Source organism: Plectropomus leopardus, chromosome 14 (genome assembly GCF_026936395.1).
Source record: "Plectropomus leopardus strain MGB_pleo_1.0 chromosome 14, ASM2693639v1, whole genome shotgun sequence".
NCBI classification, from domain to species: domain Eukaryota; kingdom Metazoa; phylum Chordata; class Actinopteri; order Perciformes; family Serranidae; genus Plectropomus; species Plectropomus leopardus.
The window spans coordinates 14,262,764-14,290,111 of record NC_142189.1 but is presented as its reverse complement, the minus strand read 5'-3'; the positions used below and the strand labels follow the sequence as shown (position 1 = coordinate 14,290,111).

The window sequence follows — 27,348 nt, the reverse complement described above, 5'->3', positions numbered from 1 at the left end:
GTTCCTACATGAAACTGCTCATATAAATGTATGTAGATTATCTTCTGGAAAGAGACATTGTTTTTGAGTTTTTCAGATCTATTTTTTTGGTGCTTTGAGCACCACAAGTTGAGTGCCTCCTAGTTCCATTATATTCAAGAGATGCAGACATCTCTAGGGCTGATATCTCCAACACTTGGCAATTCAAACTGAAACAAATAGCACTACAAGGAGGAAAATTATGTGTTTTTGATTTTGGGATCAACTGTCTCTTTAAAAATAAAATCCCTCGCAGTACATTGCCATCTGTGTTAATTCTGGTAGCAATCCAACAACAACACAACATTATTTTGATTAGCAATAACTCCGACAGTGTTTTCTTGATTATTCAGCTCATGGTTTGGTTTAGGTGATGTATTCAAATTACTGGTTTTAAATTACCAACAGTTGAAAACACAAAGATACTCACATATGACAAAGGACATCCGAGGAGCTGAAACCAGCAAATATTTGGCATTTCTTTGCTTGAAAAATTACAGAAATTATTAACTAGTTATCAAAAAAGTTGCAGATTAATTTACTGCAAAAGGATTGATTGTTAACATAATGATGACAACTTAAAGTGTCACTATTGCTTGTTTGTTCTCAAAGAAATAAACCATAAAAGAAAAGTCAGCATTCAGAAAAACCTATACATCCTCATAAGCTGTAATGGATAGCTCAGTTAGAATTTGGACCGGATGGTGTTGGTTATTATTAGTGGTGGTAGTCTCTCACTGTTAGCCTCCGTAACCCTCTCACCCAGGAATAGAGCAGCGGAGGATGCACACACAGGACACAGAGTGATATTGCAGGCGTTACAATCCGGGGGCCTTCTTGAAATAGCACACATGAATCATGATCTCTTAGAGGCGTGTATTAAAGCCCACACACAGCCTGTGAGTGTATATCCTTTGTGAGTGCTTGTCTGTGTGTATATGTGTGTGTGTTTTGTGATAATGCAATAATGGGCTCAGTATCCGGGACCGAGGCTGCTGTTGACAATACGCAGGCCAGCTGGAGTTGCTGTCTGTCTATTAGCAGACTTGGAGGAGGATGGCTTAACGCCACAAAGACGTCTAAATGTGGCTGTGTATGTGCTGTGTGTTGGAGGTTGAAAGAGCTGAAACAATAGAAAGAAAATTATCTTGCAACTATTTTGTCACAATTTCTTCCTGCTTTCTACTTGCACAGGTTTTATTCCATCTTTGTCCTGTGTGATTGTCAACTGAGCAGCTGAGCTTTGTGGATTTTTGCCATTCAAAACAATCAATTTGAAGATGTCACCTTGTTCCCTGGGGAAACATGATGGGCAGTTTTCACTGTTTTCTGACAATATATTGACCAAAATGATTTGATCAATTGTGAAAGTCAATTGGGGAAATAAACATTAGCTGCAGCCCCAGGGGTCGGCGCATGCATCTCATCTGCTTGTGTCCTGTGCAAACATGTGTATGTCTGCATATTTTTGCTGTTTGATATCGATGATCCTTCTGGATTGGATAATTGGATGATTGTATATTACAGATTTCAGCAACATCTAAACATTGTCTGCTTTCAGCTTATTTGATTCTAAAAGTTGCTGCTTTTCTCTGTTGTATATAAATTTGAGTTAATTTTTTTAATGATGAAAACTAGAAGATGACTGTGGATGTTTGATAGTTTGAAGCAAGAAAAAGCTGATAGCTGATTAATCAGTCAATAGCAATGCAAATGGCTGCCTCTTGCATCATTTTCTCCCGCTCCTTTTCCCTCCCATGGCTCCCTTCTTCCTGCCTGCCCTCCCTGCCAGCTTTCTTTATCAGTGGTGGGCCAGTGACAGGGGCAGGACTGTGTGATTTCAGCTGGAGTTCAAACTACTTGAACTTTGTGTGAGTTCGTTAGTTTGTTGTGTGTGTCTGTATGCATGTATGTCTGCGTGCCAAAGCACTTCTGCTCCATGCTGTTCCCAGCCATGTCGATCTGTCATCGGATACTAGAGGCAGAGAGTGTCAATCACTCAGCGAGTTGTAGCCAGAAGCACATCTCAGTTCCAAGTGTTCACACGGCTCACTCAGGCTCTCATTAACACATACGCTGACACACAGAGCAACAGACATGTGCTCTCACTCTTTAAGAATTCAGAGCAAGAATGGATTCTTTTCATACAATTTCTTCTGCGTGTGTGAATGAATCTCGCTCGTTAGCCCTCCAAAGCGTGCCAAACGGCCTCCTCATTACCAGCTGCTCTGGTGGGCTCTCTGTCCTGCGGTGGCGCGGTCACTCACTGAGGCCTCACAGCACACAGGTGTCTGTGAACCAACAGTTTCATCACGGAGATCTGCTCCAGCACAGGCTGCATGTGCATGTGACCGTGTCCAGTCCACAGTAACAGATACCCACATTAAAGGTCTGTTCTCTCATCAGAACAGGGAGAAAAAGATATCAGTCGGGCCAAATGATCACTTCATCTGCCCCGTTCTAAAGAGGTTGTTTGACTTATTGTATTTTATCAACGTGCCAAGTTTCAATACAGGTTAACTGCCATATTATGCCTTAATGTTTAATAAGATACACTGAAACTACACTCCACGTGAAAGTATGAGTGTGCCATGTGCGTAAATCCATATTTGCAATTCTGTGTTTCCTATCAATACATACATGAAATGATGCCGGGGCAGCCTTTTGCATTGTTTCTTGACACAGAGGGGGTCAGTGGTACAAGGGAGTCGCCAGTTAGGTTTAGGCAACAAAATGATAAGGTTATGGTTTGAAAAAGTGGATGTCACCAAAAATCACTCAGCTTTGAGTGCTAAAAACGCCACACTTGCTGTTATTTGTTGGACAGGAGCAGCATTCCCCCGGGTCAAAGTCCATTATAGTGATGCTGGGGGCATGGTCCAAATGGCATATTTTTGTGCTCAGGGAGCGAAACCAGGCTGTAATGCATAACATAATACAAAACCAACCAATTCACCAGTGAATCCACTGAATAAATTCCTGACAAATAAAGGTGCCATATCACTTTATGCTACAAATCCTGAAATCCTAAAATATAGATCACCTGTTCAGTAATTTGCTACATGTCGTACAATGACATAATACACCCAGGTATTGTAAAGGAATATACAACTTTAGCATAAATAATGTGGCATCGGACAGTAGATGCATTTTATAACATATCATGGCATGTATTGCCATATCGGCCAACCACATATTTACCTTAACAAGCATTTACATTTACTTTACTGTGTATCAAGGGCTTCAACTATGTTTTACTTTCAGTTTGACCTGAATGTAGTCTGACCTACTGGATGTGGACTGTGTGCTATAGATCAGCTATTTAGGCCTCCTTCAGCTATCGGCATGTTTTTTTTTTAAAAAAATGCTGTTTCCTATGGGAAACAACAACCTCTGAGCTAAAAACTTAAACCTTGAAAATTGCACACCTGTTGAAGATTTGGATTGTGCAATAACGTATGCCTGCTTTGTTGTTGCAGAATACTGCTGTAAAGAACTACAATGAATAAAATGAGTTGTAAATGCACCCGGAGAAGCCCAGACTTTGCCTTGCAGGACAGTCATGCCCAATGTTGATCCGTTTTTTTAAAAACACTGCCAGTCGGAGGTGATTTGCCGCATTGTTTTATCTAGCAGTGTCATGTACCAGTGACATTGACTTCACCAATGTACAGATCCGTTCAATTCACACGAGCTTTTATGATATCGTTGAAATAATGTTCGGCATTAGCCACATGTAGCCAGCTAATTGCTCGTGGTTTTAACAGGTCTAATGTGCTCCAAAGCTACAGTATAGTCAGACTTCACCTTTAGAGCTCAAATTATCCAATTTTGTTTGTCTTTATTTGTCAGTAAAAGCTGGATCACACAGTCGACATACATCTGTTACTGTTGTGATTTCTTTTGCGGAGAATCAGCCATTTTAATGAAAGTAATCGCCTCCCTAAGTGTAAATATTCCACCAAAACAAGTTTTGCACTATTTTGCAAGGACACTGTCTCTGCATTCAGGTCTTAAAGCCACTCAAGGGGCTTGTGATTGGTTTAAATAATTACAAATCAGCCAGAGCATTTTTCCCATATAGCAGAATGATAAATGCATGCTTCCAGATATTTCTGTGGTGCTGACACAGTGCTGTGGAGAAATAATTTTCTTTATTTAAATAAGTATTCATGTGTTACTCACCACCTCACAACCTCTCAGACTTTATATATAGAAACTTAGAAACGTATTTTGTAATTTGTGTCATAATCTTCAGCAAGATTGAGTAACCAAGACTCCTAACCCTAACCAGTCAGCCAAACTGATATTTCTGGTATGACCCGTTATTGAGTTACTATGTGTTTATCAAGCCTGTTACATGAGTGGGTGGTTATGAAATAGGACATTTTTGGGCAAATTAGGCTCCTGTTATATGATCAACTTTTTACACTCGGCACAAACGCTTAGTCAGAGCCAAAAATGGGCGGATCATAAAGTATCAAAGCTGTGCCACTGAGAAGCTGACACTAATGAATCATCAAGTTTGAGGAAAAACGTGCGTCTTTGAAACATTTACTGAAACTTCACCCAGCCCTTTGCTTTTTAAGGACTGCTGGGTACTTTGAATGACACATTTCCATTTCCTTGTATTCTTTTTATGTGTGACAAGCCAGCTAGCCAGTCATCTAAGCAATTTTGGCAGGCAGTCGTTGCCTTCCCTTTGTCATTATGAAGAAATCCTCACATCTCAATGCAGAGCTGTAATTGTACTTTTCCACAAGTTTGTAAATCATTGTGCTCCGTATGTAGCTGGAAGCCACAGACTACCAAGCCAAGAGGAAAGCATGACAACATATACAACCTTTTAGTCTCTAAATTTACCTTGGACTCTGTAAATTATTCTTTGACAATAGAAAAGTTTAAAACTGTAAAAACAATTGCTGAGGCCAAAACATGTGGCTGTTAAAACCCTGAGCATTAACAGAATCTTGATAACAAATGCAATTCTGGGCATCTTTGTATGATAAATGGCTCTGACTCTTGACTAAAGTGCACCGGCTTAAAAACAGATGTCTTCAGTGCTTCTCTATCACTGCTCCTCAGGAGTTATGTGTTCGTTGTAATGCAGACCTGTACCAGGCTTCTAAACTGCCTCCACGCGCCCTATTTCAGGAATTTTAATTTATGAACACCCGTCCATAGCGCCCCTGCAACCCTCAAACCCAGGCAGATGCCCTGCTGTTGATGGATGTTTCTAAAGCTGGTAACTGAAGAGGAAAAAAAATCATCTGGTCTTCATTTTGGTTTCCCAACTGTCCACCATTTCCTTATCACTTGGGAGCAGAGAGACGCCGTAGTTAGCGTCGAGTACAAGTTGCTGAATCATTGACTTTAGTCTTTAGACTCAGTTTCTTATTTGAGTCATATTTTAAGGCTTTTGTCTTACTTTTGCAATCAATAACATCCAGTGTGAATGCAAACTCATTGCAGCTTATCAGAGGAATAAACATAGTTGAAAACTTGGTATCACAGACAGGGTTCAACTAATGTTTTTATTAACTAGCAGTTATCGAATAAGAACAGAGATTAAATTTAATTGTAAGATGCATGATATGCAAAAAAAAAATATATTGTGATTATTTTGACAGACTTTGTGATTGCCAAATGTGTCACAATTTTATTGTGAATGGTCATTTCTTTTTTTTTCCACTGATGATGTGATTTTTTTTCTGGAAAACAAGCATGTTCCTTTACGTGGGGTTTATGATTTGTATACCAGGGCATCTCTGTAGCACCATTGTGCTTTATTTCTAATAATATGTTTTGACATATTTAACATTCACATTTTTGGGGGCAACAGTAGCTCATTCCATAGGTACTTGGCTTTGGAACCGGATTGTTGCTGGTTCAAATCCCTGTACAGACAAAGTAAGGAGTGTGGACTGGAGAGTGGTAATTTGCCTGCTGGGTACTGCTGAGGTGCCCTTGAGCAAGGCGCCAAACCCCCAACTGCTCGGGTCCCTATTCTCCATTTCATGCAGTGCAGTGTTTACCCTACCATTATACTGGGGTGAATTTCCTCTCAGGGATTGATCAAGTATGTCTTCTTACTTTTGAAGAAAAATTGCAGCTCCTGTGCTTTAGATATTGCACTTGGCCATATTGTGATTTCGATAGTATTTGGATTACTTGTGTAATTGTCATTAAAAAGTACCCAGTTTTGTCCGCCTTGCTCTTAAACTTGCAGCAAACATGCAAAACTGAGTTGGAGTTTTGACCACATCCTCTAACGCCACCCTTGTATTGTAACTGAAATGCTCGCTTGCTCCTCTGAACAAAAACAAGTCCTTACCTGCTGTCATTTTCTCACGATTGCCGGTCGATACTGCACATGTGCAACTCTCAACAGAGGTGAGAGGGAAGCAAGATGTCTCACTCTTTAGCAACGTTATTATCCGCTCAGGGAAAAAAGATTGTTCAGTTCTTTTTTTATTCCTTACCCAATAGATTAACTAGCCTGTTGTGGCATTTTACTTGCCCACGGCACTCAGGCAGTCCTCACTGCTCAGCCCTGACAATACATTTTTATAATTTTTTTGGTTCTCACATTTTAGAATTGCTCTGTCTTTCTTTCAGGCTGTCTCTTTCTCTAACCCCCTCCTCTATTCTGAGTGCCAGTTTATTTAAACACTGCTGCCAAGAATCTGTTTGTAGCTGTTAGATATACTCTGATAGCTGCAGGTGATAAGTCCTCTAATGTTTAATGGACAGCCTGGCCAGGCCAGCTGCCCCACATGGCTGGAGTTTGGACCACATTGACCAATAATGTGGGTCACTCTGCTACTGTGTTTGTGTTTTACATGTTTTCAGGTTGACCTGAAATACAAGTTTCCTCTTGGTTTTTGGGATTTTTTTTCCCCACTGGTTCCTGTGTGGGATTTAGGTTTCTGTTGGACATTTCAGCCTCCAATAAGTTGTTTTACAGAAGCTCCCCTGCGCGCCTGTTTTGTTCCTACACTGTACAGGCTCCTCAAAAATGGCTTCCTCATCGACCCTGGAAGAAAAGAGGAAAGGAGTGCAAAGGAAACAGACTTCAAAAGCATGTAGGAGGCACAGCGAGGCAGAGGGAGGGAGGGAGAGGAGAAAGGGACTGTTTTAACAGGGGAGAGCTAAAGTTAAGACATTTCTTGTAAATTCCTCAGCCACACTTTTTATTTTTTTAGGTGTTCTCCTCCTCAACAGGCCAATATTTCCCCTCTCTCCTTCCTGATTGTTATCTTGTCTCGCTCACTCTCTCCGTCTCTTTTCACCTCGCTAAAGAGGCGGCCCCCCCCCCCACACACACACACACACCCTCTTTTCCTGTCACTCCCCCCTCTCCCGCCCGGTCCAGGGGTATTTTTGGAAGTTAATGAAAAGAGAAATCCGAACCGCTTACCCTTAAAAGGCATGTCTGGGTCAGCTGGGTGGAAACTTGTGTTATTAATGTCCTTAACATTTTCTATGTGAGCGGGTCATCTGTGATTGTAAGTATGCCTGTGTTCGGTGCTGCGTACAGCGCAGGAATGCTGTGGGTTGGGGGGCTAGAAGGGAAGGAGGGTGGGCTAGCGAGCAGGCCTACGTCTCCAGGAAAGGAGGGGAGCGAGGGGCATATTTGGCATATTTCAGGAGCCATTCCAGTCTGGTTCAAGATGCATTCTTCATCCTAGAGATGTGGCTGAGCGGTCAGACAGACAGCGATCAAGGGAGGGGAAGAAAGGTGAACATCACGCTCTACTTCCCATCAGTCTTGTGATGCTGGTTGTGGGAGATGACGCAGAATGCACATCGCTAAAAAGCCACTAACACAGGTGGTAAAAAGATACGAAAATACCACCTAATGCCACCTACGTGCTAACACAGCTGTGTAACCTCCCCACCACCAAGTCTACAACCTCAATAATATCCTTAAAAGGCTTAATGTTGAACCAAAGTTCCTCACCCAGCAGCGGGGTTTGTGTGTCTTGGGTACCATCACTACAATTTAATGCGTGTTTATATGCAGAGAGCTGTAATATGTCTCTTTCAACCTCTCTTCCGTGGCATTATAGTCACCGCTTCTCTCCCCTAGAATTTATGATGTTTTAGCCTGTTATTTGCAGTCGAATGGCTACTGACTGACGTGACAGTGGTTGGCAGGAGTTCACTGTGGCGGTACCAGTCCAGTGCTCAGCAGAGGTTGGGTTCATCTCGAGGTCTCGAGTCTGTGTTTCAGGGCCCGATTGGATCAGACTGTACCTAACCAGCCAGAACTTGCTGTATTTAATTCTTTTATTTCTGATACTTGTAGCGAAATGTTTCCTTTTACAAATCACTGTCTCAAATCAAAATGACACCAAAGTAAACTGATAAAAGAGCAAACTGTTAGAGTATTAAATACTGTAGATGCTTATTGTCCTGATTCTGGTGCTGCTGTTTCTGGGTGAGGCCCAGAGAGATGAAATCAAATGTGCCATCTGTGCTTTGATGTGTCTGATGTCTCTTTTGTTTTTATCTTAGTGGAGAAGTCTGGATTAGGGAACGACTACAACTGTCACCGATTAAAAGAGAAACCTGAATAAGTGATTGCAGAGGAACTGCAGATTCTTACAGAATGAACAGTTTGATTAGTATGAGAACTACCCAAGTCAGTTAAATCTCAACCCAATTAAACACCTATAAGAGATCAATGATTTAAACAGAGCTTTCCACCATCATCATCACAACGCTAAGTGGGGGAAAACATTTTTTAAATGTGGTGCTTATCTATTATCTATGTCAAGAGCAATGGACCTGTTGTGGCCAAGGACACTTTACAGCCCCTCTCCCACTGGACAGAAAAACCACTAACACCTACTAACATCTGGCTTGTGTATCTAATGGGAAAGGTTACAATTGCCATTCACTCTTGGGTCAAATGACTCTGCAGTATTCATGAGTATTTATCTACTCCAGCCCCAATAAGTTTTAATCGTGCAGTGACAAAAATATGTCACCCAGGATTTGATACTTTTTAACCCATTTGCAGGTGTGATGCAATGACTGGACAGCACAAAATTCCATCCGTCTCTGCCAAAAACATTAGTTTTTTCTTTAATTTGTCACCTGTTTGTTCTCTCAGCGCGACACCAATAGCTGCTGACCACCTTAATGAACACAGAGATATGTGTTTACAGAAAATAGTATGTCTCTTGAAGACAGAGTAATTACAGTAGCATTTGCCCCTGAAAATGAAAATGTTAAAGTTAAGAATGACACCTTTCCTTCTTTCTTGGCTCTGACCAGATGCCAGGCAACCATCAGAGACACTGGCTGCAACCAAGAAATAGTCCAACACATAACGCCCTGTAAAATGGCAAAATATCATTTTTTCACTTTAGTTCTGGGATGAAAGAAGATATATCTTGTGAATTTGTGCTCCATTTCATTTACAGAAGAAACTAACCAGTTCAAATGCACAAAATGTGTAATATTTTGCCCTTTTTATTAAAAATACCAAGCAGTTACTAAGCTGTTTACATAGCTAATGAAAATGAATATTCCATTGATATTCCCATTTACATGCAGCCAATCTCGACTGTATTTTACAGGGGTCTCCGCTGTAACGTGCCATTAATCACATCAACATATGGAAAAGTGGAACGGCTGGAGCTGTTCGTGCCATTATTCTTTGTATTCATTTTTTTTTAAGTTTTCCATCGGTGACCAACTTCAAAAACTTCACCAGCGTGAACGCAAACTCTAAACACCCTCTTGAAAAGGTCAGCATTGCGATATTTGCGAAAATCCCAAACCCTATTGATATCCAAGTCCTTCATGATGTTTAAAAGTATGTGTGTTCTCTCTTGATTGATCTGTTGGGCATGCACCTCTACAGTAGCCTTGCATACTATTGGCAAGTTTGTTTGTGCACAAAACATCAGTGACAATGCACAGAGCTGACTGTGAAAGGGCACTATGTGGCAAATGGCGGTAAAAACCGAAACCGAGATGCATATTCTGAATGCACTGTATACGTGTCCAAAGAATGCTCCTAAAATCTAAATAATAATGACAACTCGCCTTATCAGTAAATGTTTCATTCATAATATGTTTTTTATGTGACATCAAATTCAGAATATTGTCATATCCGGAAAAGTAGTTGAATATTAGTGTGCATGTAAACATAGTCAGCGACAAATAAAGAGGGAACTGACTAAGAAGTTGAGGAAAAGAAATACAGACTTTGGACTTGTGATATGTGTCAACATCCTCAAAAGTGGCCTTCATAAATTCTTTTTGTTGTACAGTGTAGCTGTCGTGTGTGTGTGTGGGTGTGAATGTTTGTTCATCTGATCATATGAACAGTCCGGGTTTTGATGCTCACATGCTCTTCCTTTGCAAATGATCTGTCTGGTGATGCACGAGTGTTTTGCTCTTGTGCCGCCGCCTTCACTGTACGAGGGACACACACACACACACACACACACACACACACACTCACTCTCACACACTCCTGTCTGACCTGTTCTAATCCTTGGATCTCCAGGGCGGCTCTCAAAATAAAATTCCTCCCGCAGATTATTTTTCTTGTGATCAGAAAATATACATGTTCTCAAAGAGAGGAATGTTCAGACGCCATGGCAACCCAACGATTGCTCGCTTCCCCCTCTTCTGTTTCTCTCGTCCTTGGCTGTTTTGTCTTCTGTTCTCTGTTTTTACTTTATTTTTTGTTCCTTCACTTGTTTACTTTGTAGACACAATAAATTGGTTAATCTAATGAACTTTCAACTACTTTTAAAAACTTTTTTTAATGTGTATTACTTTTTATCTGACTTGTCCAAGTTCCCTCATTTTCTGTTTCTCACCTACTGGCATATAAAGCTGGTAAAATGTTTTTCTTCTTTCCCACAGACATCCCTCCCTCTGTTCCTCCATCCATCCATGCATTAGCCAGTCTGGTTTTAGGAGCTTTCATCATTGTGGTGCTGATGCATGCAGACCCCGACTGCTAGGCTATTTTCAGCCTCTCTTTCCCCTCCTGTCTGTACCCTTTTTCCCCCTCTCTTCTGCTTTGGTTTTATTTTGTAGGAGGTCTCTGCACTGCTGCCTTTTGTAAAGGGGCAGTTGAGGGCTGGGTTGGCTGGTTTTCCCCTCCATGCCAACATCACTCTTTGCAGCTCCTTCTCATGCTAGCTGTCCCGACCAGGGGAAGTGAAGCAGCACAATGCGAGCCATGGTGAGGCCATAAAAATAGACTGCCTGAAGTGCAGCTTTTACTTTAAGAAACATGTTTAAAACCCTTTCATGTCCAGTATTTTTGTCGTAGTAGTGGTGGTAGCAGTAGTAGTAGTAGCAGAAGATATTTGACTGAGTTGAGTTTCATCTACAACCCATTTGCCAGAATAAAATGTTGGCACCATACATTTCCACAAAACACGGATGTGTTACATTTGTATGCTCTTACATATAATTTCAACATTACCGAAGTACCGTAGTTCAGATTACATGTACATGAGCTGAGTTTCTCCTCAGGAGGAGGGGATGGTGATGGTGTAACACCAAGGCAAGCAGCAGACCACTGTTTGAAACCAACAAAACTGGGTATTTTTTTACCACGAGTTCAAAGCATTTACAGCTTCTTTTGTAGCAACCAAACAGGGTATTCTTCAACAAGAGTTTGGTATATTTCCAGTGGTGTTTGTATTGACCAAAATGGGTATTTTTTTTAACTAGAGTTTCCAACCATGTTTGTGGCAACCAAACTGGATATTTTAAGCCAAAACACGATGTTCTCCTAAATTTAACCAAGTGGTTTTTATCTTACTTACCATCTTACCTAAACCTTATCACATGTTGCCGCAGTTTGGTCACAACATAAAATTTAAAATTGAAACATATCCACTTCATATGAAATGTACAAATGTGACATATTGGTGGTTTTCAGAAAGGTACAATGCCGACATTTATTTTTGGTTATTAATTGAGATGGCATTCGACAGAAAAAAATATTTCTTTTTATTTTGAACCCGTCTTGGACTACTTGTAGTTAAGAGACGGGCAGGATTACAGGGGAGAGGAAGGAGTATGGCAACAAAAGCTACCATGATGCCCAATTATTGTTTAATTTGTTGATTTTCTTTTTTTTGACAAATTATTTAGTTAAGTAAATGTCAGAAAAAAAGATAGCAGTGACCTCAATTTCACAGAGTCCATTGTGATGACTTCAAATTAGGACTGTAACTGATAATGATTTTTTCAATCAATTAAAGTATGATTAATTGAACATAAGGAAAATGTTTCCAAAAGTTCTGGTTGAGATGTTGTATTGTCAGACCAACAGCCTTAAGCCCAAAGCATTCAGTTACAGTGTAACGCCAAAGAAAAGCAGTAATCCTCGTAGTTTAAAACCTGCAAACATGAGATTTTTTTCATGATTTATTAATAACAGACTAATCCTTTCAGTATTTTGTCTGAGTTTAATAACCTGAGTCACTGGAACATTTCTGTATTAACCTAAACACATCACTCACAGTGATAACACACATACTTTTCTTTTCAATTTGCTAAGAGTGAAGCAGACAAACACACACAGCGACTCACACCATGAGCGAGTCATCGGCTTCCCTCTGGTGGTCCCTTCGTCTGCCCTGTACTTCTTTTCTCTTTCTCTCTCTGTGCGTCACTTTATAGCTAAAAGTAAGCCAACATTTGGACAACAACGACTCCTTTTTATTTAGTTTGTATTCAGTTAAGATGCCTTTTTGATTGAATTTGACCTTTAATTATCAAATAACACTCTTTTAACTGGTATAGCATTGAATGTCTGTCTCGCCCACAGTTAAGACGTGTTTGTGTGAGTACATATGTGTGTGCATGTGGACACATTCAGACACAGGAGCCTCACAGGAATCCTATAACACTCTCAAGTCCCTGAGTGGCTCATTTGTGCACTGTGGAACATTGTGGAATACCAGGCATATTTTATGATCCAACCTTCAGCCGGCTCCCTCTCTTTCTCCCTGCGTCTGGGTTTATTTGTGAAGCTAAGCTGGTCTGGCCATCCGGGGGCCCCCTCCTCTCTCCTTCTCTCTTACGCAGAATATTTAAACATCACATTCAGACATTTAGCTGATGTTTTTATTCAGAGTAACGTACAGTGAGTGGCTGCTGTAAGCTTAAGCGAATTTGGCTGAGGAATCAAACATGAACCTGAGGCTTTGGGATGGTTTACACAGCATGGTTTGTCACCCAGTGAGAAATTTAGGTTTCTACGTGGGTTGACATATGTATATGTATATGTGTGTATGTGTATATGCTACTTTTGTGGCCTTGGCAAACAGGCCTATCACATGTGGTGGCGTATTTTGACCGCCAGGGCAAACAGCAGAGCTCGATGCCCGTGGCAAAGAGTGATTCTCGCCCACCCACTTGGACAAACACGCTGTAATTTTTACCTCCTTGTTTTCACCCTCTGGTCACACATTTTTCCTTCTCTATGTCTAAACCTCCTAAAATCCTTTGCATTTCTGCCTTCACTTGCCTCTTTCATCCTGTCTTAAATGCTCTCCCTCATTCCATCTCTCTCTCTCTCTCTGTGCCGTCCTACCTCCGTCTCTCTGTAGGTGTGGACTGCACAGAAGAATGCAGTTAAATTAGTGTTTCTTCTCTCCTGCCAGCCAGCTGCATCTCACACTCCCAGCCATGCCAAGCATCTGAGACACAATTGACCTTAAAAGGAAACAATAGCGGCCCATCAATTCTGCTCTGCCAGTCAAGGAATGGCTTACTCCTCCATGGGCAGGGTCCACCTCACACACACACACACACACACACACACACACACACACACACAAGAGGAAGTGTTTGGAAACTGAACTTTGAAACTGGCAGGAAATGAGAGCCAGTCAAGATTTTCTTTTTTTTTTTTAAAGGTGTACACTGTCTGTATAGAGCTGTAGCTAGGATTTTAGAAATATTCCATTCTGTTAAAGGTCTGAATCCTGTCTCAAAACCTTTTCCACAATTCTAATTTTGTTTGTTGGCCCTAAAGGTTGTTAAATTTAAATATGGTTCATTAATCAAGACAAGTGCTCTAATTGTTCAAAATGTGCCTGTTTGGAAAGGGCCAGTTACTTGGCCTTTGGTATTGCTGCTTGCAGCTTTCTCAAAAACAGCTCATCCAAGCATCTACATAAAACTACAAACTAAAATTAGGTGATAAACTGCTTTATCATTGCAAGCAGTAGACGTGTCTGCCTCTGTGTTTTTTGTTTTTTTTTTTCTGTTGGGTGACGTTTAAGGTCACAGATGGGCTGAAACACTGGTTAGTAAACAGTAGAAAGCAGCGTGGAGGCCAGAGAGAAGGTGATGGTGGTTACTTCTTTTTTAAAAATCTCTTACTTATTCATTCTCTTTCTGATATGGTGATAAATAAATTTTTAGCGATGTTTGAGGGCTGCTTAGATGTAGACGGATGGTATTTTGTGGCATCAAATGTTAAATTGAGCTATCAAAGATGCTAAAATTAGCTTGTCTCCCCTAGTGAAGGATTTCCATCAAAGCCCATGGAAACAAATCAGAGCTCTCAGTAACTTTTCCCATTAAATGCAAAAGCCAGACAGACGTGTTTTTTTTTCTAGTGGGACAGGAGCTATAGTTATGCATATTTCAGCACAAAAAGCTCCAATAAACATTTCATGGCCTCAATTAATTCAAAGCGCGGCTGGTAGAGAACAAAAATTTTCATTTCAAAAGTTACATTTTACCAGCTACTTAAAATGATTGATTTGTAGTAGTTTGCTACAATGTAACATCTCTGGTGGTTTTCTCTCTCCATTTGTACATGAATGTACTGTAGTGAGCGACAGAGAACAATTTGTGCTGCACGCCATTTGCCGTTGGGGTTCCAATGTCAATACACTACACAGTGTGCACATAACACACAGCTCACATTTAACACCGCACTTCTTTTTTTCCTCAATAACATACCCGCCAAGTGTGAAGCAGAGAAGATGAACAGTTGTTGAGAAAATCAAAGGACAGACAGACAGAAACTCCTTTTGTTTCATTTAGAAGATACCGGAATTTGCCCATGTAAAACTCACCCAAATTACCAGAGCACATGACCTCAATGTGTGTGTGTTTTTGAAAAACTTCAAATTTAAACAAAATGTTTATAAATGAATTTGAATGCAACCCACAACAGCATGTGAGTGACAAGCTGATGTTGCTATGTGCTAAGTTGCCTCACCTTAATCCATTAGATCAGTGTGACTGTGTAGTTATGACACGCCTGTGCTTGAGTGCAAGGCTCTGCCTCTTTAGTTTTGTTTTTACAGCAGAAATTTAGAGATGTCTTAGTAGGAAAAGCACAGGTGTATTCCATTAAGGGGAAGCCCAGGTGTTTTGCACATTGGCTCCCTTACTATATATCTTAAGAATATCTTACTGAGACACTTGATGGAACTGAGCTATCATTAATAATACCAGTTTAACCTGTGCTTTTCCTACTATGACGAGTCAAAATGTTTGCTGTGTAATAGGTCAGTTTCTTATACAATGTGAAAATTTGATTTGAAGAAGATTATTACAGCTTAAATCTATTTTTTTCCCCACGTTCCAATGGTAATTTAAATTCAAACCCACCTAAAGCCTGCTTCTGTTTGAGGAGAGTTTTTCCCTGCTGCGGTCGCTCGAGTGCTTGCTCATAGGGGAATTGTAGGCTCTCTGTGAGTTGTACACTGAGTTTGGGCCAGACTTGCTCTATATGATAAGTGTCATGAGATAACTTTTGTTTTGATTTGGCGTTATTTAACGTTACGTTACTTACATTTTCAATAAAAAGTGAAAACACTGTTGTGAATTCACATCTTTACCACAAATTCAGATGAAACACTTAGACTGAATAATATCTTTGTGGTCAGAAAATTAGCATCCTCAGATTAAAGACCTTGTGCCAGTAAATGCTGACTTGCCCTTAAAGTGTCCCTGAGCAAGACACTAAATCATAGTGTCTTTTAAAAATGCTTTAAAATCCCATTTGTTGGATTTCTTTGACAGGCAGTCCTGTCTAAGTCTTGTTTATTCTACGTAATGGATTTGACCTCTGAAGATTTTGCGAGGATGTACATGCCAGGATGTTGTTCTGTGACATTACTAGACGTCACATTTCTGCTGTATGAATGAGAAACAGCCAACACTAATCTATCTGTGTCAGCTGTCGTGTGTGAAAGCCTCAGCTGTTGTTTGTGGAACAGGCTGGGCTGAAAGTCATTAGATATTGGGACAGGTTCTGCAGGTTCATGGTAGAGTTTAAGAGGTGGATGGTTTAACATTTGACAGCTCGTCAGCTTGTAGACAAATTCTTACTCCACCTTGCCGCTCAGCTGGAATGCAAATAGCAGCAGGAGGAATGCTGTTCTCAGTCTGCACTGGCCGCGAATGAAAAATCAATCCCTTGCTCTATTCTTCTCTGGTGTTCCCTCCTCCTTTCTTTTGTTAGCTCCTTATGTCTGCTACTTTTTGGATCTCTGTTTCCTATATCTACTGTGCTTACTCTCTCTGCCTTGCTGTCTTTCCCCCTCGTCCTCCTCTCTCTCTAGGCATCCTGTTCACTGTGTTTGATTTGGGCATTCCTTTCCTCCCTGAGCAGACAAAACAACCCCAGACCTCTCTGAACTGCAACCCCCAGTGCACGCGCACACACACACACACACACACACACACACACACACATACACACACTCTCCCTTCTGCTAATCACACACAGGAAATGGGCTCCCATGCAAACGAGGCCCGCCTGGCGAGTGGAACCCAGGATGGAGTTTCAGGCCTTGAAATGTTCTCCAGTGGAGGAAATTGAACATGATCTCTCTCTTCCCCCATCTTTCATTCTCCCTCATTTCCCCTCTTGTTTTACTCGCCGTGGTTCCTCCATCCTATTTCTTTTGACACTTTTTTCCACGCTGCATTTAAACGCATCCATTTTGCTGTGAAACATTGGCATTAGGTCCAAGTATTGCTCACAAACAGTTTCTCCTCCTTGGAAGCACTGGTGTCTGTAACATCTTATATCGTTTGTTAGTTTTAATTTCTGTGTCATGCCATTTCTGGCCCATCCTGCATGGGATTATAAGACACCATTACAATACAAAGCATCTGTCAACTTATGTTTTTACACGTATCAGCTAAACAGAAAAAGTACAGACACAAAATAAAGTTACAAAATAATATATGACCAATATTCTTGAAAAAATAATTGTACATTGAAAAAAAAATATATATATTTTTTAGAAATCTACAGTATATCTTGATAAAGACCTTGTTTTCTCATTTCTCATGCTTTCTCCAGATACCAAGCTAATCTAAATGTGTCGTAATACGTAAATAAGCAGCTTAATATTTGTGCATCAATTTACTAAATCAGTATCTGTTTATTTTTACTAATCAAAAATTTGTGCATTTCCACATACAAACAGCTGTAGAAAACAAAATGAAACTTGTTTTATATGTCATTTCTATGTCTTTGGTTAACTTATAAACCATAATTCTCTGTATCATATTTATATTTTATCATCCTAAATATGATGATAATGAAACCATGATAATGAATATTATATATTTGAATGGAGTAATATGTGAAACTTGGAGCATTTTCCATGCTATTGGTACCAGTCAGATCAATGTTAAGTTAAAGCAACTCTTGCAAGAAACTGTGCCAAATCAGACTATATATGCGCGTGTGTGCGTGCGTGCTTGTGTGTGTGAGTTTGTGTGTGGTCTCACATGTACTGTATGTGTTTGGAAAGTGTAAGCCTAAGTGCTCAAGAAGCACACACTGATAACTTATCAACTGCCTTTCATTATATGTGGGATAAAGCCAAACTCAAAGATAAACATAACACGATAAAATGTTTATACAAATGAAAAGGGAGGGGTGGGTTATTTCTGCTGTTAAACACATCAGAGTTTGTAGTTTTAAGTAGGAAGTATTATGTTGCTTTGTAATGTTAGCGCACTGACTGAACATTCATTGTGCCTCAGGACAAGATGGGTAGATATACTCAAACATATCTTGTTGACGTTGTTTTCTTGTGACACTGCGCACTGATATCAGCATTTGCTGCCAGGTATTAATTGATGCTGAACTTCTCTTTATAAGTGCTATTGGAAAATGTATACTGTTCTGTTTTTCAGAGCACCACACTCTCGGAGCGCAGAGTGTACTATGGGCAAAGATGGAGCAGCAGAACTCTGAGTGCTTAGTGAAAGGTTAACTGCTCATTAATTCATATAATAATAGAACGCTGCACTTGCTAGAACAACAGTGCTGTCATTTTAGAATTGTATATCATTTTTTTCGACCTACTTTAGATGAAACTGGCTACATTCCCAAGGGAACCATGTACCCATGGTACAGCGCTGGGTCTAAAGGTTTGCCTTAACTTGCCTCTGAAGCAGATGCTCCTCTAATCCATCGATCTGATCACTGATTGATCTGACTGCAAATATTACTGATTATTTCTCAGCCTTGAAACTCAGACAAAAAAAGAAATGCTGCTGATGGGGAAAAATCAGAATGTGTTTGGCCTGCTCTCCCACAAAATGCTCAAAAATCAGAGAGGGGACACAGAATGATCACAAGGGGACACACACACAAAAAAAACACAGACACTTCTAAGTCTGCGGGAAACACCGGATACTGGATCATATGCTCACCAGTCATTAGAACGATTATGACTGCTTTACAAGTTCATAACGTCTGTTCATGACACATGCATCTCCGTAAAGTGGATACAGTGTGCTTGAAATGACACGTTGGGAAAAATAGAGTTAACTGAGCTGATGGGTGGTTATTCAGAGACAGATACAGACCGTGGAGGAAGTACCACCTCACACTGTTTCAGTTCATTTTGCTGAGTAACGTAATGAATCCTCCCCAACCTGACAGGCTGTGTGCGTGAGGGGAAGCGAGTGGGAGCGAGGGATGAGAAGGAGACAGCTGTTTTCAGTTTCACTTGGTTATGGGTTGGCTAACTGTCTGAATGAATAACTCCGATTGCCCCCCCCCACCACCACACACACACACATATATAACACATCCAAACATAGACAAACATGTGGTCTCTGGCCATCAGGGTACTTGGCGTCTTTTGGCTTGCTAAGAATGTGTCGAATCTCATTTGTAAAATCACATATTTTCATTAAGTGTTTATTGATCACAGAGCATACAAAAAAAGCTGGCTGAGCACTCTGCAGAATTACACATTTGGTTTAGTACAGTGTCCAAGCGCTGTCGTGTCGCGTGAGAACTTCAGATGATTCAGCAAAACCTATGTGCCGGTGTCATGCCGCAGCTCTCATGAATCTAACATGACGGAGCTGAGTGCAGAGCAGCAGGGCTGTCTCCTTCCTGTGAAGAAAAGATGTGTGGGAACAAACAGACAGGATGACACAGAGAGGAGCTGAGAGTGGCAGGAGCTTGTTCTCTCTGTCCATCAGTGGCTACTTACATGATCGAAGTGTCTTTGAGCACATCACTTGCCTCTACTTTCTTTCTTAAAGCAAATAAAAAGAAGGCTTAGTCTTATAGATCGTAAACTTGCTATCTACCTGTACCTCTAATTGCATGCTTTAACAATGTATCTGTTGTCTTTAGGACATGGTTGCTAAGAGGGATGACTATATTGAGTCATACTCTTCTACTAAGCCTATATTCATATAGATTATTTTTTAAGTTTAGCGACATTTCATAAATCCAGTCTTAAATGTATGGAGCACTGCTTGTAGATGATCAAACTTTCCATTATTCAGAGCACTTCTTTCACATCTCACCCATATTGGTATAAAACATGAGCTTCATTCTTTAAAGAATGTTGTGTGTAATATTCATGTCTCTGTACAGAAGTGTCTTGTCGCTCCTTACAGTTCACAGGAATGTTCCCTGTCTTCTTCAGCCTCCCTTCCTCCTCCTCTTCCTCTTTTCTCCCCCTCCCTCCACTTCCCTCTCTCATCCTTTAAATTCAGTCCAGACTTCAGTCTTAAATCTGGATTCTCTGTGCTTAACCAAACATATGGAATGCTACTGTAGTGGAATGCTCCAAGTCTGGGTTGTTTTCTGAGTGTGTGTCCGTGTGTGTGTGTGTGTGTGTGTGTGTGTGTGTGTGTGTGTGTGTTTAACCATGCACATGTTTTGAAGCAGATGAGAGCTTCTAGGATGATGATGATTATGATAATGGTGCGTGTGTGTGTTTGTGTGCCTCCCCGGAGAACTGAATAGGGCCTTCTGTTGTCGTGGCCAAACTGCTTGTCTGCTCATGCATGAGGCTATTGCAAAGCCTTCCGAATGCGTCCCATATCTCAGCAGTTAGCTCATTCTTTAGCCTGTTAGCTTGACTGTGAACCATCTCCCCCACAGTGACTGCATTGTCAGCCCGGCCGCAGGCTCGGGGCCTTGCCAACTGCCAAACATAACGCTGGTGAAAGATGCCATGAGAGAGTGTGTGTGTCTTGATATTATGATGACCAGTGAGTTACTAACCTTATGCCCTGCTTGTGTGTTTTTTAACCACAGGATGGAGACTGTGGGGAGAGGAGCTTAACAAGCGACAGACAAAAGGATGCATCTAAAATGTAAGTTATGCCTTCCTGAGCTGTGGTTAGTGTTGATTTATTTCTGCTCTTTCCTCTTTCTGCACATATTTGGGGTGTCTCTGGGTCACTGAAAGCCTGCATTTTCCAACATGTTCTCATCCCAAGTCGTTACATATCCCTGCTTTGTCAGAAGATTCACGTCTATATATTACACTCGAGGTATCCGCCTGCGTCTGCTGTTGACGTTCAGGGATGCTGCCACCAACACTTGGATGTCAACAAAAGCACATTGTTAGGATTATGTTATGTTTAGGCTACAAAAGCAAATGGTTAGGACTATGCTACAAAGGCACGGGTGGTTAGAGGTAGGCAACAGAAACATGTGGTTAGGTTTAGGAAAAAACATCATGGCTTTACATTATCAGTTGGACCACTGCCCCTCCCACACACCCTAAAGGGGCCTTCCAACTCTTAATATTACATTGTTTCTGGCAGTGTTTTCAGTTCAGTTATATAGTACTTGCTTGCACATGTTTGTCTAACAACTTTGATATGACAAGATACAACTTCAGGACAATCACTTTGCGTAGCTGTTGTTCTCCAAAGAATGGTTACAGCACAAAACTCCCCCTATTAATGTTAAACTATTGTTTTTAGTTGTATTTCTTTAGCTGAGACCAGCAGCTCTATAGCACGCTCTGTCTGCTGGTTACTCTACAAAAATTTCAAAACACTTTGGCGGCCACAGTTTTTCCCTATAGAAAGCTGAAATTTGTCATAGAGGTCAAGAGTGTGTGTGTTTGTAATGGATTCACAGACTTGCACAAGATTTTATGAAAACATTGGTCATAAGCCAAAGGACAGGGATAAGCTAAACTAGACTTAACATGCGCTTATGTGGTTGCATCTATTGCGAATTTGTCCTTGTTTACTTAACAGATTCTCTATGCATTCAGCAGCAAAAAAAAAAGCTTTGTATAAAGCTAAGCTAAGCAAATTGCCCCCCCTCCAACGCACGGATGTGAGAGTGCTGCTGATCTTTTAAATTACCTTGCAGAGGGACAGAAAAAAAGTCAGAAATATTCCTAAAAATGTATTGATCTCATGCTGTCCTTTTTCTTTCACTGACTTTAAACGCTGCATAAAATCAGAAAGGGGACAAAGTTAAAACGGTAAAGATACCCTACCATAGGAATCTGTGTGTGTGTGTCATCAGGTCACCCAGTCGGACGAAATCGATTCACAACGTCGATAATGTTCTGAATTTCAAATGTTTCCTCGGGCTCCACCCCTCCCTTCTCCCTTTTCCTTCACTCCTCCACCTCCTCTAATCTCCTCATCCCCCTCCTTTGCCCACCATCAACCCCCCCACTCCTCCTCCTCCTGCCTCTCCTCCTCGCCTCTTCCGCCCCTCCTCTGCTCTTTGTGAGTCTGTTTCCTGTTGGGCACAAACGCCGGCGCCGCACTTCCTTCCCTGTAGCCTGAAGTCACTCAGGAGTGGCAAACATATACCATACTGTAAATAGTCTGTAACATGTGGGTCAGTACACTTGTAATAACATTCACGCTGCTCTCAGGGACAGCAGCTGGTGCGTGTGCGTGTGTGTGTGTGTGTGTGTTATCAGGCCAGGTTAGTCAGCAGAGACAGTAAATGTGTCACTGTTTTACCGTGTCTACTCGGCTGTCTGCTCACACAGCAGTTTAAGGTCAATGTGTGGCCAAGGCGTGTTCTGTGCGTCTTCACCGAACTGCATTTACATGTGTTTATTATTCCGGATGCATGTTCACATCCTGCTTGAGCTGAATTCATCCTAAATAGTCTGGAACTGACAAAAGCCATGAAAACTGACAGTGAAACAGAAAAAGGAGCTTCTCGTGTCCGTGTTCTGCCACTGAAGGTTCAACTTGGGTTTCTCATCATCAGGATCTTGGTTTTTTATAGTAGGATGCCATTAACTGAACATAATGCAGTATAGAATGACTCATGCTAAATTAAATATATTGACATTTTGGGAAACACACTTGTTTACTTTTTTTGGTCAAAAGATAGATGAAAAGATGGATGACTTTGCACAAACTATGGAGCTTCAGACCAGGAGACACTCAGCCTGGCTGTGTCCAGAGGTCATTTTACACTTCATTTTTTTAGACAAACAAGATATAAAGTGCTTGAAGCTGCTGCTGGGACATTTTTTTGTACCTTTGGTCAGAGCCAGGCTAGTTTTTCCCCCTTCTAAGCAAACTTTCTTCTGGTTGTAGCACCCTTGACAAGAAAGCAAATAAACATATTTCCTGAAATGTGACACATTTTTGTCAGATTACAATTGTGCAAGTGCCTCAGTTATTTTTAAAGGCCCTCTCCTGGCATTGATTTACAACCCTAAAACTAATCTCAGTTCATGAAAGTTATATAATTAAAATCTGTTTTCCATGAAAGCAAATGCCTTAACACCTTAAAATGGCTTAGATGTAACTCTGCGATGTGGCCTTATTTAGCATCCATTGATATATGAATATCCAAGTTAGCCAAATTGGCTCAGTGATGCATTTTATTCTGGTATTTGTCGTGAAAAGTTGCAATATGAGGTAAAATGGTAAGACACCTATGCCCCCTTGTTCCTCTCCACTCGAGGTACCTCCTTGGCTGTCGCTGCTCTCCTGTCAGGTAGTTTTGTCTTGCTTTTTTACTGCGGCTAACCGAAGGGGCTGAGCTGTCCTCCCTCTCTGTCTCCACACTGTCGCTCTCTGTGTCTGTGCGCAGTTCACATCTTCCTACTTGTCATGATCATCCAACTGAATATTACTATCTAACCTGATAAAAGTATGTTATCTGAGTTAGGAAACTACATTGTACTCCTTGTGCCTATCTCATGTTGCAGATTTTATGCCACATTTTCTTCACTACTTCTTAGTTTGCTTCATGCTTCTGGGTCAAACGACTCTCAAAATGCTTTTGATGAAGCCACAAAAAATGCAGAAAAGCAAACCAGTACCGAAAAACTTTGATGACAGATGAAGGTTTGGGAGTCTGTCTGTAAATGTTATTGACACATGAATGAGTTTTAAACATGCAATAATTTTGGACAAAATATGGATTTGGCGTGCAAAGTCCTTTAGCTTTAAAAAACCGACAAGCAGCTTTAACTGGCTTCTCCTCGAACACTTCCTGTTTCATACCCAAAACTTGATTTGTTGAGTAGTGACAATACCCCTCATTTCACCGTGGCATTATGAGTATAAACACATATAAAAACCACCATATAGAGACGTTTACATTGTTCAAGATTCAATGATTCAAAATTAAAAAAAACTTTATTGTCTATCACAGTGACAGAAAATTGCCTTCGGTCGGGGGCTTTAAACAACATTAAAAAGCATCAACACCCATGAAACTCATAAAGTCGCAAAAGAATCACACAACAATTACATAGATCAATAAAACGACACGTTAAAACCTTCATTGTCATTTTATGCAAACAACCTAATTCTCGCTGTGTACTAGAGGTCATTTGAAGGGATCTTCAAATTCATTTCATCCTGCTATATGTTCAAATATTAAAGTACCTGTGAGGACACTGTGAGCTTGATGTGCAATTTTAATATCCTTGCCTTAACATACATTTCCAGTCTAACTACTTTGTTTACAAACAGTAATACAGCAATCTGTAATAACTGCATGACTCAGTGCCTCTGATATACAGCTTCATCATTTTACCTCGCGCTCTGTTGGTCCTCTCTTCCCTCCCTCCATCCTGCAGCCAGTGCTGCATTCCTGCTGCAGTAATCCACTCTGGCAGCTACCTGCTCTGCATTCTGTGGAGTCACTCCCCTCATCTCACCCTTCCTCTCCTCCCTCTCTGGCATTCTCTCTCTCTATCCTTCTTTGCTTGCCTCGCATTATTACATGCATTTTGCCCTGCACATTTGCCCAGTCTAAGCTTTTCCGCCGCTGCCTCGCTCTCGCTCTCTGTTCTGTTTCTTCCTCATCAGAGAGCCACTGAGGTCTCCATTCAGCCGCAGCAGGCAGCTAATGCCAAGGCTCAGGCTGACGAAGCACTGCCAAGCTCTGCCAACCCAGTTCTGTGTGTGTGTTTGTGCGCGCACACACTCTGTGCAAGATGGGAAAGCAGAACGAGCAGGATGTCAAGCAGCCAGGCAGAAGGTTGAAGGGCTGTATGTTAAGAGCTATTGATGTGTCTATGAATCGACACTTTGAAAAAGCAGTTGTCACCAGCCATCAGAGGGGTTGAGTTTGGTCAAATATCCAATCAATCATCACTGGAGAGTTTGACAGTCACCCATCAGCTCCTCCTCTCTTAGGCACAGTGGCAAGGTCATATAAATAAGCAGGAAGGGAGTGAGGATGAACGGCAAGGGAAGGAAACAGGAGAAATGCAACAGCAGAAACAGGGCGTTGGGGGGGATGTTTAGAGGTAGAGGTCACATGAGTGATAGATGACAGTGACTAGAGTGAGAGCGAAATGGAGAACGAGAAGAAAGGAAAGAATGAATATTAATAAGATGGTGTCGTTCTCGACATTTTGCTGGAGGAAATGGCAAAATACACAATTGCTGACCTTCAAGTACAATTTCACACTCAAGCAATTTCTGCAGTTGTTAGAATTGCTTGTCTTTTTTTAAAGGGGACTTATTACAACTATCAAAATCATATTAAACATGGCCACAGTTTCTATTAAAGATGTAAATGTATGTAAAAGTAATCCCTGTGAGCGAAAACTGCAAGCTTAAGATCATTCTGAGTAAACTGTTAACATGAGGGTTTTTTTTCTACTTTGGCGACAAGACGTTAGATCATGACATATTTCTTTATATGGTCATCTGTTCCAGGCACGCTGCTGCTAGTGTACTACATTATGTAGCCTACACTGTTACATGTAGCTATAAAGTAACATAATCTTGTTTACCAATGTAGTTCATTTCTCCCTTATTTCAGATCAGATTCCTGTTTGAACATGTTCAGTTGTCTTTCGTAGCTTTTATTTGTGATTTTTCATGGTCGAACATGCGGCTACGTTTGGTCACAGTAGATTCACAAGAGACGCAGAAGTGCCGCAAGTACAGTAGTTTTCCGTGGAGTGCTGCCTGTTTCCTTTTGGTGATCAAGTTGAGGTATGGGGGTGTTCACACTGGACATGCGGCGGCTGGCTCGCAATCTGCAGCAATAGTTTTTAAATCTGGTTGGTCTCTGTCTTTGTCTCCGCGAGCTGCAAGTGAATCTGGCAAGAAAACTCACCAATAATTTACTATAAACAATATTAAGGATATATCAGATATGATACAAATGATGTTATTATGATAAATGATAAAAGGAATGCATCCCATGCTTCCTTACATTTGTTAGTTGTGTCTAAACAGAGAGGGAGTGAGATAAGCGGACACACACATACACAGACACACCAGCAGACAGGAACAGAGTTCCTAATGTGATTCGAACAGAGCAGAATCGCTCACAGACCGGTGCGGATAGATAGATAGCGGTGCTATTGTTGCGAACGGCCAGGTGACTGCTGACGGGCGGTTGCAGGACAATTGACATATTGGGACACTTCAAAGTCTAGTGTGAACATGACGTCACGCTCATTTATTGTCTGCAATTACGATGCAGAGACAGTGAGATTTGTAAGACCTGGAAACACTGACCAATCAGCGAGAACTGGGCTTTTTGGGGAGGAAGGCTTAAAGAGACTGGTGCTAAAACAGAGCCTTCACAGACAGAGGGTGAATGCAAATGTTCCAGCACAGAAAGTATGAGGAAAATAAAGTGTTTTCTGAACATAAAAGCATGTAAACATGTCCCAGAAGAACCCAAAATACAAGTATGACCCTGAAAATGAGCTGAAATGGGTCCTCTTTAAAGAAAAGTGTCAGATAAACCAATATTACATTCAGTTGACATTATCACAGATCACATAGAGTTTACTACATGATTTTTATGCTGTGTGCATCAGACTTGTGCTTGATTTACATTCTTTAACGCAACCCCATCTGGGATGAGTATGTGAAGAACGGATGTGAGGTAGCGCTTTTGCCATAAATCTCACCTCCTCTCTCTGATAAGCCTGTTAATGCATTTGTACGCTCTGTGGCACCTGGAGTACAGTGAAAATGACTCACATTTTCAGTGTGTCTGCAGAAGCTCTCTGCCAATGACTGGATGATGCATACACAGCATGTGGCTCTGTTATCTCCTGACTGTAGATGAAGCGTTCCAATTTGTAAATGTTTGTTCAACAGTGTGAGCTTAGTCTAAAGTAATATTTTGTCATTTCAAGTACAATTGCAGTCGGCCCTCAAAATTTGTTGGAAATTGTTTGTGCATTGGATTTTAACCTTTGTAAGTACAGTAGTTTGGGAGAAAAGCATTTTTTTATCACACTTAGCAATGTTAAGAACTAGATTCCACCAAAAGCAAATCTTTGGTTTTCTACTGGATCCCTTATTTAATGTTTTTAGGTTTTTGAGACATCCTGCTAACCTTTAAAGAGACAAACAAACAGTATAGGGTGGAGGTAATGAATACGTGTGAGTCTATCATTATATGTTCTTATCACTCTTTAAGCTCTCTCTCTTAACTTTTGTCTGTCTGCCTCGCCTCATTCTTTCTCTGCCTGACTCATACTTATTCACACAGACGCACTCAGAATGTTAGTTCCCTACCATTGAGTCTGACAAGTGTCATCTTGTTGTGATGTTTTCATGATCTCTTATCGGTGTGAAACGGTGACACGCATGCAT

The 27,348-nt window shown here is 41.0% G+C and overlaps 1 protein-coding gene across 1 annotated transcript in view; it reads left to right on the top strand.

Moving 5' to 3' along the window:
- luzp1 (leucine zipper protein 1) overlaps positions 1-27,348 on the top strand; it is a 66,701-nt gene that overhangs the window by 4,279 nt on the left and 35,074 nt on the right. Inside the window, exon 2 of the mRNA XM_042500405.2 lies at positions 20,573-20,631. The gene's annotated coding sequence lies outside the window, so the exon portion shown is untranslated. The remainder of the gene's footprint in view (positions 1-20,572; positions 20,632-27,348) is intronic.